The sequence below is a fragment of the Echinops telfairi genome, unplaced genomic scaffold (assembly GCF_000313985.2).
Source record: "Echinops telfairi isolate 266 unplaced genomic scaffold, ASM31398v2 ScPeMD7_2010;HRSCAF=2546, whole genome shotgun sequence".
NCBI classification, from domain to species: Eukaryota; Metazoa; Chordata; class Mammalia; order Afrosoricida; family Tenrecidae; genus Echinops; species Echinops telfairi.
The window spans coordinates 13,661,842-13,676,833 of record NW_022105908.1 but is presented as its reverse complement, the minus strand read 5'-3'; positions in this window follow the sequence as shown (position 1 = coordinate 13,676,833).

Sequence of the window (14,992 nt, the reverse complement as noted above, 5' to 3'; positions counted from 1 at the left end):
GAGCAAAAGTAAAAGTACAACTTGGGTAAAACATATCAAATTAAACACAAATAAAACAACCCCACGAGTTCTCTAAGAAAACAGACAAACTCATTTCATACATAGTGTCAGTACAGAGTGGTTCGAGCAAGTAACCAAACTACATAGTCAGAGCCTTCCCTGAGGAAGTAAAGACATTGGAATTACCTGATGAAGGAAAGATGTTTAGTATCCTTCAACTAATTAAAAGAAAGATAAAGAAAAAACAGGGGGAAATCAAATAAATGCATTCAAAAGCCCCAAAAACTCAAAAAACTGGCACAAGAACTAAATGACAAAAATGAAAATTAGGAACTATTAAACAAACGAACTATACATGCGTTAGGCTGGGTTAACGAGAGAAACAAATCTAGTAACACTCATATGTGTAAGAGAGAGTTTATATCAAGAAGTAATTATATCAAGCAAACATCTCAACTCAGTCCATAAATCCCTCTTCAGACCTACACAGCCACAAGTGATGATGCAGAAAGTAGTAAGATCACAGGCCGGTGGGTGCAGATCCAATGGTGGTAGCTGCATGACAGAGACCACACAGCTCTCAGCATGATTTGTCAACAGGAAATTGAAGGGGTGGAGTTGGGGGCAGGTTCCCCAGACCCTCCTTATGAGGAGGTCCCCACAAGGAGGCACTATAAGGCTGTGGCCCGATTGACAGACTAGGCTCCATCCCTACACTTCAAGTTGACATGAAGTTATGTAACTACCACAATACAAAAACAAATAAGATTGACAACATATGTCAGAACGGATGATATAGAAGCGCAATAGGAATCATCAAGACATGATGAGGGGTCAGTTGTAAAACAGGCCATTAATTGCTCATAAGCAAATTTAGATTAAAGTGAAAAAATGAAAACAAGTCCATGAGATCCAAAACGCAATTTTAAAGTTGTATTTTATCTCTCGAGAACAGATTGCGCACACTGACCCTAACACCAGCTGAGTTATGAAATGGCAGTAAGCATATCATAAACGAAGAAGGCAAAAGGTCTTAAAAATATAGAGAGAAGAAAAGACACAAGTAGATGTCCACAGAGACTCTGAAACTTAGTCTTCCGGCTTAAGTTTCTTAAACAAAGAGAATAAATGGTGACGTGAACAAGTTGTACAGAAAATTCAAAGAGCAGCATGCCAAGATAAAGTATTATGATGACATGGTCAAAGAGTGGAGTTAAAAAGAAGCAAAAGGAAAGATTGTGCTCAGTATTTCTCAAGCTAAAAGAATGAGGACAAAAATCCTCTGACACAATATTAAATAATTCGATGGGCAAAATATTGAATGAGGCAGGAAACATCAAAAATAGAGTGACAGCACCAAAAAGAATTGGTCAAAATTCAACCATTTCCAGTGGTAGCAAGCTACACCGAAGACATTAGTGAAAAACAAGGCCCGGCGAATTGATAAGATACCAAGTGAAATGTTTCACAAACGAATGCAATGCTGGAAAGGCTCACTAACCAATGCCAAGAAATTTGGAAGAACTAACCTGACCAACTGCCTGGAAGAGATTGCAGAAGACAAGCTACATGGGCGCAACCAGACCTCAGAAGCTGGAGAAGCCACAGAAAGACCCCTGCCAGCCACTGGACCCAAAGACTTTCTACCCACTGGCTTGTGATCATGCTGCACTTGGCTTCATTGCATGTGTTTCATGCGTCTGAAGAGGACTTTATAGATTGGTATCAGACATATGGGATAATATCAGACTTATGACCTTGGACTGGATTGGGTTGAGATATTTTCTCAATGTTCAATTCCTCTTGTATATAACCTCTCCCTTATATACATATGCATGTTTATGAATTTGTTTCTCTAGGCTACCCAGACTAACACAGTATGCTAAGTAAATAAGCTGAGAAATCAGACTGTATGAAGAAGAAGCAGCATCAAGATTGGAGGTTTATTAGCAAACAGCAATATGCAGATATCACCACCATGGTTACTGAAAGTTAAGAGGACTTGTGGCACTTATTGACGAGGACAAAGGCCTACAATCTTCGATATGGATTACACCTGAATGTAAAGAAAAGAAAAACCCTCACATCCAGAACAGTAAACAACATCACAATAAATGTTAAAATATTGAATTTGCCAAAGATTTTTGACTGATTTGGCTCCACAGTCAATAGTCACAGATTTATCAGACAAGAAATCAAACAATGTTTTGCACTGTGCAACTCTTTTGTGCAAGACATTTTACAAATGTTAAGGAGCAAGGATGTCGCCTTGAGGACTAAGATACATGTGATCCATGCCATGTTATTTTCAATGATCTCATATGCATGCGAATGCTGAACAATGGATAAGAAGATCACAGAAGAATTGAAGTGTTTGAATTATGGTGTTGGTTAAGATAATCGAAAGGGCAAAGGAATAAAAATGAATTAATGGAAGATAGAATGAGCGTGGTTCCAGAAAAATCTCTCAATACACTTAGTAGAATAATTTTTTAAAGTATAACAGCAACAACAAGAATTAAGAACGCTTAAGAATTATGGGGAACACGATCAAGTGGAATAACTAACATGTGATTGGAATTTCAAAACAGGAAAAGATTTCAAAAAGAGAAAATTGTCAAAGATTGGCTGATAGAAAATATTCCCAATATCATGGAAGATGCAATGATATGAACCTAAGAAGCTCAATGAATCCAAAATAGGAAAGACCCTAAAAGAAAATTACCACAACATATCATAATCAAATTTTCTGAAAACATAAAGAAAGCAATTTGCTAAAAACAAAAAATCACCTGCAAAAATCAAGACGACTAAGCTCACATTTCTAGACAGAAATCATTCAGAAAAGAATATAAATGAATAAAATATATGAAAAAATAGATATAAAGGCAACCAACAATTTATATTGTTCCACATACATGAATGCAAAATTAGGACATTCCTAAACAAACAGAAATTAAAGGAATTTGTGACAGCCAGACCTTATAAAGGGAATTCTTCATCAGAGAACCAACAACCTGAAATTAATGCCCAGGACAATATCATCCCCCAAATCAATTCAAGTATAGAAGTATGCAAAATCAATAATCTACAAGATTGAGAATAAAGAGCCATACATCAATATCAATTTATAATAGAGGACAACAGTCAAGATGAAAACATTGTGTATTTACAGAACTTCCAAATAGAGTGAAAGTCAAGATGATTTCAAAATAGGATCAGTTTAAACTTGGGAAGAAAATAATAAATTACAGGATAACATCAAAGAAAGCTAATGAAATCTGTCATCAAAAGTTTTAAAAGACAAAAGGAGGGCAGCTGGGCTAGCTTTAATCCCAGCTACATGATCCCCCTCCCCAGAAGAATGCACCACAGAGGACAGCACTGAAGATACAGCCTGGGGAGAGGGGCGGGTCTGCTCAGACCACACTGAAGCAAACTGAGAGGGAAAGAGAGAGAGAGAGAGGAAGAGAGAGAGTGGACCACGTCCTGGCCCACCAAGCCCTGAGGATGACATTCTTGTTCAGAGCAGCCAAGGCACAGAGAAAACCGTAAGGCGGGCCCTACCACGAGACTTGGCATTCCCTCAATGACCCATAGTTCTATAGGGGGGCAGCCCCGGTCTGATCCCCCACACTGAGCAAAGCAAAGAAATCCCTGAGGTATCCCCAAAATAGAATTATTTGTAGACCTTTTGTTTGTTTGTTTGTTTCATCTCTATCTATCTAAGATAGACAGGACAAGCAATTCTGAGGAGAAAACAACAGGACTGTTGATTGAGTTCTGGGGGAGGGGCAGGTGGGAGAAAGGAAGGGTGAAATGAAGGGAGGAGCCAACAAACCCAGGGACAAGGGAACAACAAGTAATCTAAAATCAATGGTGAGGATGGCGTAGAATGCTTGGTGGGGTTTGATCAAGTACAATGTAGCTGAGAGGAATTACTATGTACATATATTTATATGTTAAGTATTAAGGTAGCATACAGACTTTGAGCCTCTACTCAAGTACTCCCTCGATGCAAGAACACTATGTTCTAATAACTTGGCATTCTGTGATGCTCACCTTCCCAACAAGATCGCTGAAGACAAAATGGATGTATAAGCAAATAATGGTGAAGAAAGCTGATGGTGCCTAGTTTTTAAAAGATATAGTATCTGGGGTCTTAAAGACTTGAAGATGAACAAGCAGCCATCTAGTAGGGAAGCAACAAAGCCCACATGGAAGAAGCGCACCAGCCTGTCAATGGGATCAGGTATATGGCATCAGAAAACCCAAAACAAACAATCATATTGATGCGAATGAAGGGGAGCTGGAGTGGAGACCCAAAGCCCATCTGTAGACAAGTGAGCATCCCCTAACAGAAGGGTTACAAGGAAGGGGAAAATGAGCCAGCCAGCGTGCAGTATAGCACCAACAAAACATACAACATTCCTCTAGTTCTTTAATGCTTCCACTCCCCACCTCCCCACCCCATTATCATAACCCCAGTTCTACTTTACAAATCTGGTTAGACCAGAGCATGTACACTGGTACAGATAAGAGCTCTCAACACACAGAATCTATTACAATAACCCCCTCAGGAAGAGTAATGAGAGTAGCGATACCATGAGGGTAGGGGTAAGGTGTGAAGTGATAGGGGGAACCAATCCCAATGATTGACATATAACACACACACACCCCGCCCACCGGGTGATGGACAACAGAAGCATGGGTGAAGGGAAACTGTGGACAGTGTACGATATGAAAACAATAATAATTTATAATTTACCAAGGGTTCATGAGCAGGGGAGGAGGGAGGAGGGAGGAAAATTAAAAAGAGGAGCTGATACCAAGGACTCAAATAGAAAGAAAATGTTTTGAAAAGGATGATGGCAACATATGTACAATTGTGCTTGATACAGCGGATGTATGGATTGTTATAAAAGCTGTAAGACCGACCACGCAATAAAGTGATTGATTTAAAAATAACGTTTTAAAGAAACACATAAAGATTTAGTAAACACTAAAGTAGCAGCAGTGAAGGAAATGATAAAAATAAATTTAAAAAATTTTTAATTAAAAAAAATAACAACAATAACAAAACCCATACCTTGGGCTGGTTTCTCTACAGAAAGCAAACCAGTGAAGTTTGTTTTTGTGTTAGATTCCATCACATCAGTCCAAACCGATAGAGACTCTATGAATAACAGAATGAAACACTGCATAGTCTTGAACTATCTTCATAATATGCATATATATTCAGAGATAGTTATCTCAAGAAATGGGTCATGTAATAGTAGGGGCTAGAAAGTTCCAAGATGGTGGGTCAGATGTCACATGTAGCTACAGGGGCTGACAAACCCAAGATTAGCATGTCAGATGGCCAGCATTTATTAGTAGAAACAAATAAATCCAAGTTCAGCACTGAAGGAGTCAGGTTGCTGAGGACATCTGCTGGCTCAAGGTCAAAGAATTAGAGGTCAAATGACAAGCCAGATACAAAATCCAGATCTAACAATAGCAACTAACCTTTGCCAGCGTATCCACATATATTGGAAGCAGGCCACACCCCCCGAGGAAATACTTTTCAGTTAACTGCTCAAAGCAGATCTTATCATAGAGATGTTTGTACTATATCAGATCTCATCAGGGGGATGATTAAAGCATTATTATCAAACAAATGAGACTTGTGGCCCGACCAAATTGACACACTATCTTAACCATGAATATCCATAAATCAAATGAATTGTCTAAACAATTATTTGGTGCAAAGAAAACATGCACACAATGTGGTAGTGAACTGATTTTTATGTCAACCTGAATTTTTAGGAAAGTGTAGGGATGAGTCCAAACTGTCGATCATGTCGAGACTGATGATGCTATCTTGGGGCTGTGGTTTTCATATAAGAAGAAACTAGGTACCTTCCTCTCTCTCTCTCTGCCTTTCTGCCTCCCTGTCTGCTGGGACTCTATGTCTGCCACCAGAGGAGCCCCAGTGTGGGCCACTAAACCCCGAGAGTTGTTGACGACCTGTCATGTTTCTAACAACCTTGGATCCGTCCCACTCAGGCACCCACTGGCTTGTGATCTTCCTGCCTCCCCATTTACCTTTCTGCATCGATGACGTGAGTCTGAAGAGGGACTTATGAACTAACATCTGACTTATGGACTGGAGTTGGACTGGGCTGGGATGCCTTCTTAATATATAATGACTTCTTGATAGAAAGCTCTTGCTCATTCATAGAGGAATGTAACGGAAGTTGATTCTAAGACGACTTGGCCTGACACACACACAGCAAGATGACATCAACAAATAATCACACTGCATACAAATGCATTACGTAAACGAATCTGGGGTCAAGAGCAGTTGAATAGATAAAATAAGATACATCAATATTTTCAAAGAAGGCAAGATAAATTCTCACTATTCTCCTTTCTGAAGAGTAGTCTGGCAGGCTATGTTTTTGCTAAATTCGATTTATTTTTCTAGCAGTCCTAATATTTTCCATGCTCTTCACCAACATCACACAGAGACAAAAATAAACTGAAAATCAAAGAATGGAAAATAAATATATCAAGCAAATGATAATCAAAGAAAAGAAGTGAGATTGTTAGTTTCTGATAAAACAGACTTTAAGGTAAGAAAAGCATAAGGAACATGGATGTATGTTATATAGCAATTAAAGAATCAATTTAATAAGAGGTTATAGCTGTAATAAATATCTATGTATCCAATTAGAGAAGCCAAAATTCATAAATCCAACTTTAAGAGAAATAGACAGCTCCAAAATAATACACTGCTTTCGATAAAGGACAGAACAAGAAATAAACTCAATAAAAATACAGAACTAAGTACACATTCATGCAACTGGACCTCAGAGATACACATAAAACATTTTCTAGCCCCAAATAGTGAAATATACATTTTTAAGCATATAGAAAATATTCTCCAAAGTGGACTGTATGTTAAGCCACAAAACGGGTCTCAACAAATTTAATAACAGCAAAAAATTACAAAGCATCTGCTCAGATCACTACACTATAAATTTATAAATAGAAAGATCAAAACAACAACAAATACAGAAAAACCAACTATCACCCTACTTAAAAAGTACTAGGTAATAGATTAAATTAAAATGAATTAATTAACTATGTTATTGAATTAATGATCATGAAAACACACATACCAAACATCTAGAACAAAGCCAAAGTAATGCTTAGAGGAGCGTTTGTAGGAATACACAAGCATAAAACTACTGGTGAGTCTGATAAAAGGAAAGAAGATTAACATGCAAGTAACACAAATAAGAAATGAAATGGACAACGCCACAGTAGAACTCTTAGGTTTCTGGGATGATTTCCCTCGGTCCTTGCTTCTCAGCGCTGAAAGAATTCACGTAGCAGGAAGACTTTTGTAAACCCAAGTAACTTTTATGAGGGAAAGGGAAATTTCAGGTATTGCAGTCTCAGAATGGACACCTTATCTCTGGGAAGCTTGCAAGGCCAAATGGCAGGGGCTGTGAGCAGGTTCCCAATCAAGAATGGCCACTTCAGGAGCGCATGAGAAGAAAGAGCATGGAAAAATGGCCGTTAAGAGGAGTCGGCAGAGCCAAAAAAGAGCCCGCGAACCAAAACAGAAAGAAGCGCTCCGGAGAGAGAAAGTGGGGCGGGTGCACCCAGAAAAAAATCCCAAACTCCTACCTGCAAGAGAGTGACCTGAGAGAGGGAGCCACAAGCCCCGTCTCCTGCTTGTCTCCTCCTATCCCCATCTGGGGGGCAGGGGCGTGGTTAAGGGTATTGGCCTATCTTAGTGGTTGAGTTCAGGCTCCCCTGTGATGTGATCACACTGTTGCCTGGTATGCAAGTCAGGTCGCCCTTCCCCTGGGCCTAGGTGACTTGTGACTGAGCATACCTAGCTGTGGATCATCCCCATAAGGTGTGTAATGTGTGCCTGGTTTCTTTCAAACTCCTGTACTGTGGCCTGGACAGCTATGTTTTGTTTAGCATAGGCATTTGGTGCAGACACACTCCCTTTATCCCTAATCTTTCTACCTTTCAGAACCAACTGAAACAAGAAGAGAAATAACAGAAGAGTATGAAGAATTCTATACCAGGAAAACTTACAAGAAAACCTAGAAGAAACCAACAAATTCCTGCAAATATATTACCTCCCTAAACCCACATAGACTGAGGCAGAAATATTTAATAGGGTCATAACAAAGGAGGATATTGGGCAGTTAATACATAAATAAATAAATAATCTCAATATCACCAAAAAGGAAAATTATAGAACAGTATCTCTCATGAACACAGAATAAAAATTTTCTTAACCTAATCCTACACTCTCACATATCAACATGGTCATACATATCAAAATGCATATAAAAAAGTAGATGCCTGACGCTTTCTAATCTCAAAACATACTACACAGCTGTGATAGCCAGCACACCCTAGTGTTTGTAATACCATAGACACATGTAACAGTGGTGCCTGGGTACCATTACTGACCACAGTGGAGCCCTGGTGGTGTAGTGGTTACACGTTGGGCGGCAGTGGGCCTGGTCCACAGTTTGAAACAACCAATCAATCCCCAGGAGAAAGATGGGGGGAAGACAGGGCTTTCTACTCCAGTGAACAGTTAGAGTATTGGAAACACATCGAGGTGTCGCTATGAGTTGGCATCCACCCATTGGCAGCGAGTTTGCGTTAGATTTTGTGAAGGGATCATATTCAAAGTCCTGGGGAGAACAGGAGGAAATGTGGGATTAAAACTCACTCACCCATGGTCACAAAAAAAGAGCAGGCGTGCTGGTTAGATAGAAACTAGCGGAAGGGCTCTTTGTCACCCTTTATTCCTGGCACCAAACTAACCTCCTGGCTCAATTTGCGGCCAAATAATAGGCAGATTTTTAATGTAAACAATAGCACCAGGACAATATGCACTTCTTAGAATCAGCAACCATTTGACATCAAAAGGGTGGTATTTGCCTGAGCAAAGAAGGCAGAAAGGAAATGGGAAACAGGTGTGAAGTGGGATGAGCGATGTGATATTGCAGGGCTTGCAATAAATGACCTGATGCAGGTGTTCGAATTGTTGAATGTAAAACTGACTTGCTTTGTAAAACTTCACCCAAGTCACAATAAAAATGGAAAACAAACAACAAAAAATACCTATTCAGACAAATATCCTTTTGCTTCGGTGCCTTTCCCAGCGGTGTCTGGGAAACTGCCTGCTGCCTCTTGGTCTACAGAAGCTGATTTTTTAAATTATTATTATTTAAATTATTATTAATCATTCTAAAATGATTGCACTATCCTCTGCTATTGTTTAATTCTTTAGCTTTAAATCTTTCACCTGCCCTTTGTTTGAAGTTGTCCTATGTTAATTTCACTTTGTCTCAAATCACATGAGTCTTTAAGTATTCCTTTCTTTTAACAATCCTGCACGCTCATAAAAGCCGTCATTTCAATACATGAAAAATGCATTTCACTAAAAGTGCAAGTTTTTCACATCTGCTGCTATAACTGCAGCAACAGCTTCACAAATTTCCTTTTTTTTTGCACCGTGGTACTGACTGGATTCCTTCTTCTTCAATTGACCATCAACTGCACACCTCCATCTACAGATCACATCATTCTTTTTCTCAAATGTCATGGCTGGTCTATGCTTCCTGGGAACACTTGCAGCATTAGCAGTGGCCTTTTGTACAGATTTCATGGTCTTATTCAAGATGTTTGTATTGCAGGAAGCACCATGGTAAAGGTGTGAGAAGTCTGAAGGATCGCTTTTTGTTGTGACACACAATTGACTAGAGACCCTGACTGCTCATAGGGAGCTGTTTGGTGTCACACAGCATGTTAAGTAGATATTCGCCGCACCAGAGACCACGGCCATAGCAAAAGGAAGTAGGTACAAAAGTACTGTAGTAGCAAAATATAGACAAAAATCTATCATTTATTGTATGCAGTTATAATCTAATACTGTATATTTGTTTACATTTCTCTCAGCTGCAAATGAAGCTATGTATGGTCTGTTAGTGTTTGTGTACATAATTTTGATGAATTTTAACTTTTAATAATAGATGCATGCATATTTTCTGGTAGTAGATGATAAAAATCAATTGTCATCTACATATATTGTATGCATTCATGACAGACCTAACTTTTTCTTAATTTTTTTGATATTTCTAGGTTCAGTTGTTTACCTATGAGCTTTCTTAAAGTCATAATTCTCCAGATAAATGTCCGATCTATTTACTGGAGAAAATTGCAAAAAAGTAGACCCATGCAATTCAAACCAGTGTTGTCCAATGGTCAAGTGCATATAAACCTCTATGCTTGGGAAATATGATTATGACTTAGTTGGAAGACAAGGATTTATACTACACTGAGTTGAAATAATCAGAATACTTTTAAACAATATTTTATAGTATTGTATCACTTGGTCAGATATAACTTTTTTACAGTACTGGAAAATGATGGTACATTGTGCAGAATTAAATAGGACACATGAGTTTGAAGGACTGAACAGATGATTGAGCTAGTTCCTGAAGACCATCCGGTTCCAGAAATTGGATCATCTTTCATGTAAGCACAACTGTGTTTCTAACTTATCATCCTCCCAAACGTGTCTCTGATGCCTCGAGTAACTCGCACAGCTCTATCCTCAACAGACATGTAATGGAAAAGACGTGGAGATTCAGCAGATTCGTTGTAGAGATGATAGACGAACGGGTGACTGCAGGGTTCCTGAAGGAAGACTGGGGAATCGGATTCAAGAATAAGATAGGGGAGAGATAGGAAAAGCCAAGACTTTGGAGAGTGGCAATGAATTCTGAGCCATCCTGGCTTCCAGCTACTCGGTATCTGTTCACTGAGTGACAGTCAGGATTACTCAACCTTATATGAAGTGACCTGCCCCTCTGCTGAGTTTAATCTTCGTGAGGAAATGACTGTTTTTGTACATCAGCTTGGGCAGATTTGTCATCTGAGAACACCTTCGAGCAACATGGAGGAAATTGTTTGGACACACAGTAGTTTATTTGGACAGAAAATATGCTGGGAGAACTGACAAAGAAAGGCTAGGGTACGGGTGTTCCCTTTCAGTCGGTTTCTCTAGGAAAGTAGAAGGTACTCAAAAACTTGATGGAAAAATAGAACTGAAAGATAGGGAATTTCCCCCACAAACTTTTGTGAAGCCCCCTGGTATGTATACGTCGGTTAACAGCCTGTGAGTTTCTTGAAGTAATGGAAAAACACATTGAAGAATATTTTTCTTTTAACTTGGAAAGGCAATAAATAAATGAGCTGGAGTCATGTGCTTTGAGTTCAACTTTCCTGGGCATAAACGTGTAGTGAGAAGTTTCTGTGGTCCCATGCATTCTGTTTTCAATGGTAGAGTCACCATGAGGGACACATTTCACCGGGCCTTTAAAACTAAGGCAGACTAATCAATGTCACTGAGTTATACAGGTTGAAATTGTTGAATTGATGTATGCTCTGCTGTGTATATTCTCAACAACAACAAAGAAAATAAATTATGAAAGAAAGCAAAAACAAAAAAACAACAAACTAAGGTAGACTAGGAAGAAAGGCCTGGTGATTTGTTTCTAGAAATCAGTGAATGAACAACTTAAGGTACATTTTCCAAAATCCTGCTGAAAGATGAGCTCCCCAGGTTGGAAACCATTAAAAATGTAAGTGGCTCCTGCAATATATACCAAGGATCATGAAGTTGCATAGAACTTGGCAAAGTTTTGCTGCTGTTGCACATGAAGTCACTGTAAGTCAGAATTCACTCTACATATATTGGAAGCTGCGACCTTCACCTTCACAATATATCTTTGAACGCAAGAATATTCTTCCCAGTTTCTGTTCCTCACATCATGTTTCACAAAGTCCCTTAGTACCATATGGATTTCGTAGCCAGCTACTGATCAGTTATCTTGGTATTGAAGAATATTCCCAATCTTGGGCATAATGGATGATGTCCACATTCCCAAACTGGATCCTAGAACCTTGGATACTGATAGAAATTACAGACTGAACGGGAAGCAAGTACAGTGAACCCTCGCCACTTCACGCTTCGACTTCCGCGGCTTCGCTCTATCGCGGTTTTTGCGTAACAGCGCATGCTCTGTCATTACTGCCACTGATTGGCTCATACTGTACACGCTTGATGCCATAAATAATATAATAAATAATAAATGATAATTGTAACGTTCAAAATGTTTTACTGTATTTTCCCTTTTTTGTTTAATAAATTGGGTAATACGAGTGTAATGGTGACTAATGGGTGTTTTTTCGTGTCCTCTATGCTCTAACTACGAAAATATTTGATTTACAAATAAGGAATCCTACTTCGCGGAATTTCATTTATCACGGTAGGGTCTAGAACCGATTAACCGCGATAAACGAGGGTTCACTGTATCGATTAATTTGGAAAACTCCCCTTCCAGAGGAGTCCTTCCAGAATAGAAGGGAGATCAAAGAATCAGAATGAAGGAAGGGTAGGGCAGCAGAATGAAGGAGATCGGAGAGACAGGGTATGGTGAATAGCCAGAGGGGAGGGCGAGTGAAACTGAAATGGGAGAGAAAAGAGTAAAGGAGGAAACAAAGGCTAAGTGAGCAAGAGAGAGAAACAGAGAAATCAGCCCGAATTCACTCTGGAGGCTGTGGTTAATCATTAGGTTTGGGGGCACTGGTTAACATCCTGATTGGGAAGTTTGAATGAGTCCAGGGTGACAGACTCTGGTATCCACAGAAAGTCTTTTCCGTGAGCACGGGAAGATGTGGTGTGCTATGGGAACTAGATAATGTAATAGATAATGTGTTGCTTTACGCTCAGCTAGACCCACTAGATACAAAGTTTGCTGTGACACACTCAAAGACAGAAAGTGTGCAGTGCCCTAATACACTCTGCGTAAAACCTCCGTGAGCCCCTGGCTCATTTTTAACTCTTAAAATGTTTTATTTTAGATAGAATTTATCAGATACTTTATTCGAGGCATGATACTTGGGTTGCAGCATATGTTGGAAATTCGGTTGGTGTTTTGAGCATGTTCTGAAATACTGAACTTAAAAATATAACAAGAATGCAAGAGAAAAGTGGCCTCATTAGTTCAAAGCTATACTATAACTGTTGAAGGAAAATATTATCAAAGGATGTGCATTTCATTCAACTCAAAATTCAATGTAACTTTATCCATTAATGCAATTAATGGCTCAAGAAGAAAGATAATGTCTTGACATTGTTGATAGCAACATTTGTACATGTCCGCTTGATATTATGGATGTATGGATTGTTATAATATATGTAAGAGCCCCCAATAAATTGATTTTTTTTAATTCAGCTACTTAAACACTTGAGGATCAAAGTTCTACTGTGACATACATAAGATTACCTCGAGTCATAATAGATCGGACTCACCTACTCATGCTTTTGACTCAAAGTAACCCTATATGAGTTTCTGAGACTAAATTTTTACTGTGCAGACAGCCTCATCTTTTTCCTGAGGAGTGACTGGTGGGTTTGAACCACGGACTGTGTGGTCAATATCTCCATGCTTAACCAGTAGGGTCACCATGCTCTTTATAAAGTTGGTAGGGGGTTTAAGTGGAGAGGAAATGTTTTGAGAATGATGAGGGCAATGAATGTACAAATGCGCTTTACACAATTGATGTGTGTATGGATTGGGATAAGAGTTGTATGAGCCCCTAATAAAATGATTAAAAGAAAAAAAAAGTTGGTAGAGATGAATGGTAGTGTTCTTTGATGAAGCTATATAAACATTTTTTTGGATTAAGATACATAGAATAGTTATTAAGTATTGTTGGGTCTGCTCCGACTCAAAGCTGCCAGTCCTGCTCCATCCGCACAATGCTGAGGATCGGCCTCACATTCGATGACCTTGTCTGAGAATAATGTCCTTTTCTAGGGGATTGTCTCTTCTGGTGACATGTCCCATGCATCCTGGGCAAAATCTCGCTAAACCCATTTCTAAGGAGCATTGTTTGTGAAATTCCTCCAAAACAGAGTTGTTTATTCTTCTGACACTCCAAGATATTTTCAATATTCTTCATCAATACCGTAAATCAAATGCATGCCGTCTCGCTGCTCTTCCTTCATTTCCATGCTTTCGCGTGCAGATGAGGTAGAACAGAGTAGGGGCAATAGAAGTTAAAGGAGCTACAGATAGTCCTAATCAAAGTCAAATCCTGGCTGTTATTTACTGATTATATATCCACTTTTAAGCTTAGCCTCAAATCCTCCATTGATACACTGCAGATAAAATAATGGCCCTGAAATATTAGGAGCTCCTAAGTATGGAACATCAATATAATTAAAACCAAATAATAGCTCCAGACCTTGGTCTAATTCCATATCATTCAATTTGTACTAGAAAATATATTTATTATATTGAGCATCACACCAAAGACTTTGTGTTTATTCAGAAGATGACATGGTCTCATACTTTACATTGTTGGTACTTGATATTTTGTGTGCCTGGACAAATGGCACCAAATGGGGTGAGCACAGCATGTCCAAAATAAATAATGCTGCTAAGATGCATTCCGGGGAAAAGGGTGCCTGTATTAAAGAACTTGATATACAGAAGATGGCAACAAATCCAGTAAAGATCAAAAATTAATGTGTGATCACATATATTTATTTTTAATTACTCTTTCTCTTGTTTGTTTTTTAATCATTTTATTGGGAGCTTTTACAGCTCTTATAACATTCCATACATCAATTGTGTCAAGCAGTCTTGTGCATATGTTGCCATCATCATTTTCTAAATATTTACTTTCTATTTGAGCATTTGGTATTGGCTCCTCATTTTTCCCTCCCCTCCCCAAGCCTTGATAAATTATTATTGTTCTCATATCCTACATTCCCCTGGGGGGGTGGGGAATGTTATGTGTCGATCATTGTGATCAGTTTCTCCTTCCTCCACTCTTTCCTCCACCTTCCCTCTACCCTCCTGGTATCACTACTCCCATTTCTGTTCCT